Below are 2,256 nucleotides of genomic sequence, written 5' to 3' on the forward strand. Positions count from 1 at the left end.
CGCAGTGAATCAACCAGGAAAAATGGGGATGCTGTGACAAGAAGTTAAAGCTCATGGTGGGATGGAAAGGAATGTTTTCTTTCTGTTGAGGTCCTGGAATAGGAGCGACTATATTCAGAGTTGTGATGGTAGACAGGACACTGAACAGAGGTGTGAGTTGGTGCCATCATGTATGTATGTGTGTGACCAGAGGCTAGGAATACTGTATGACCCTGAAGATGGGTGTGAACCTGGGGGATCTGAGACCGCGTATATACAGCGGAGGTTGATAATTACTCTCTGTATTGTAATTTTCCCCATTATCACTGAATCTTCAGTAAGGCATTCAAAATCCAGCCTGGTCTTGGTTCTATGGCTGAAGATGTGGTCAGACACACTTAGCATGGTGACAGCAGTGATGAGCACCAGTCCCAGAAGGCTGAGCTTGGCAGGTGGCAATCTCATACCAGGACGGAGGTGGCCAACTTCATGAGAAGGCCAGTGTATTTCAATAAAGGATCGCAGGAGACTCGCAGATATAATTAGAAGAATGTATACAGGCTCAGAGTTAAGGCACTTTGGGGGCATTCATAGACATGTGACCTTCAAGCCTAGATAATAAAACATTACCTTCAATACTTCTTCATTTCCCCTCCTCTATTGCAAAAACAAATGTCTTTCCTCTAATCCTGAGAATATGCCGTGAAACATAATGGTTGTGCTCTTAGTGATCCATGGGGAATGATGAATTTACCAGAGACAAGATGAAGAAATATAGCATTTAATTAATGAATAACTCCAGAGGCTATAAATTGGACGTCTATATTTAACCATATTTGGAAAATAATTTTAGGTAAGTTTTTTTGTTAGAAATAAAGCAGAGTGAAATGAACATCAATATGTTGTGATAGGAAAAACAGCAGAGTATACATCAAAAGATCAGCATTCTAATTCTGAATAATGCTCACTTGCAGTGAGTCTTTATGGCTAACCCTTTATCCCTCTGAGCTTTCATTTTCTGGACAATGGAGTAGGAGCACTCTTACCTTCTCTGCTTACTTGAATAATAGTAAGAGTAAAATAAAATAACATATGTAAGACATATAATATACACTCCTAAGTCATTATTTGTACCACGTGATGAACTTTTGCATGTGTGTGTGTGTGCTCATGGACTGTAACCCACTCGCCAGGCTCCTCTGTCCACGGGATTCTGCAGGCAAGAATCCTGGAATTGGTTGTCATTTCCTTCTCCAGGGGATCTTCCTGACACGGGGATCAAACCCACATCTCTTGCATTGGCAAGTGGATTCTTTACCACTGAGCCACCTGGGAAGACCAGGAAGTGGTTATAAGTACATAAAAATAGTTCTTTGTATCAGTCTTCTTGGGCTGCTGTAACAAAATACCACAGACCTGGTGGCTTAAACAACAAAATTTTATTTTCTCACCCTTCTGAACATTGAAAATCCAAGATCAAAGTGTTGGCAGAGTTGGTTTCTCCTGTGGCCTCTCTCCTTGGCTTGCAGACAGCCACCTTCCTGCTGTGAGTGTCCTCACATGGCCTTTGCACTGTGCACACATCTCTGGTGACTCTTTCTTTTCTTATAAGGACACCAGTCGTTTGGGATTATGGCCCTACCCTTATGACCTCATATAATCTTTTTTTTTTAATATGAAACGCTTCACGAATTTGCATGTCATCCTTGCGCAGGGGCCGTGCTAATCTTCTCTATATCGTTCCAATGTTTTAGTATATGTGCTGCCGAAGTGAGCACCTCATATAATCTTAATTACCTCTATAAAGGCCTTATCTCCACACACAGTCATGTTGTGGGATATGGTTTCAACATCTGAACTTTGAGGGTACACAGTTCAGACCACAACACTATCATAAGACATTTTCCTAAAACAAATGAAAATCAGCAAAATCTAAAGTATATTAGCAGTGTACAGCGGTAAATTAAAATCCCAGTCCAAGCTAATGGCAATAAAAAGAATAATTAACTGGTTCCTTTATTTTCTTTCTGGATGCAGCTTAATTACAGAAAATTATTGATTTATAAAAAATACTTTATGTTTCAATCCCAGGTATAAAAGTGTTGACTGTGATTAATTACTTAGTATAAAAACATAATTCATAATACTAAGATATGGGTTATTAAACATTATTGCATTTATTATTATCAAGGTTCAAGATTTTATATGAACCCATATGAACAGAGGCCATGTCAGGAATTTTCTTTTTTAAAAAAATTATTTTATTTAGTTAATTTT

The 2,256-nt window shown here is 38.8% G+C and overlaps 1 non-coding gene across 1 annotated transcript; it reads right to left on the reverse strand.

Moving 5' to 3' along the window:
• Window positions 1–1,648: 1,648 nt before the first annotated feature.
• On the reverse strand, window positions 1,649–1,757 carry LOC145539972 (U6 spliceosomal RNA). Its single transcript, XR_014078109.1, has one exon. It is a non-coding gene; the product is annotated as a U6 spliceosomal RNA (small nuclear RNA).
• Between the last annotated feature and the right edge of the window lie 499 nt (window positions 1,758–2,256).

Source organism: Giraffa tippelskirchi, chromosome 2, assembly GCF_054371585.1.
Source record: "Giraffa tippelskirchi isolate mGirTip1 chromosome 2, T2T-mGirTip1v1.2.pri, whole genome shotgun sequence".
NCBI classification, from domain to species: Eukaryota; Metazoa; Chordata; class Mammalia; order Artiodactyla; family Giraffidae; genus Giraffa; species Giraffa tippelskirchi.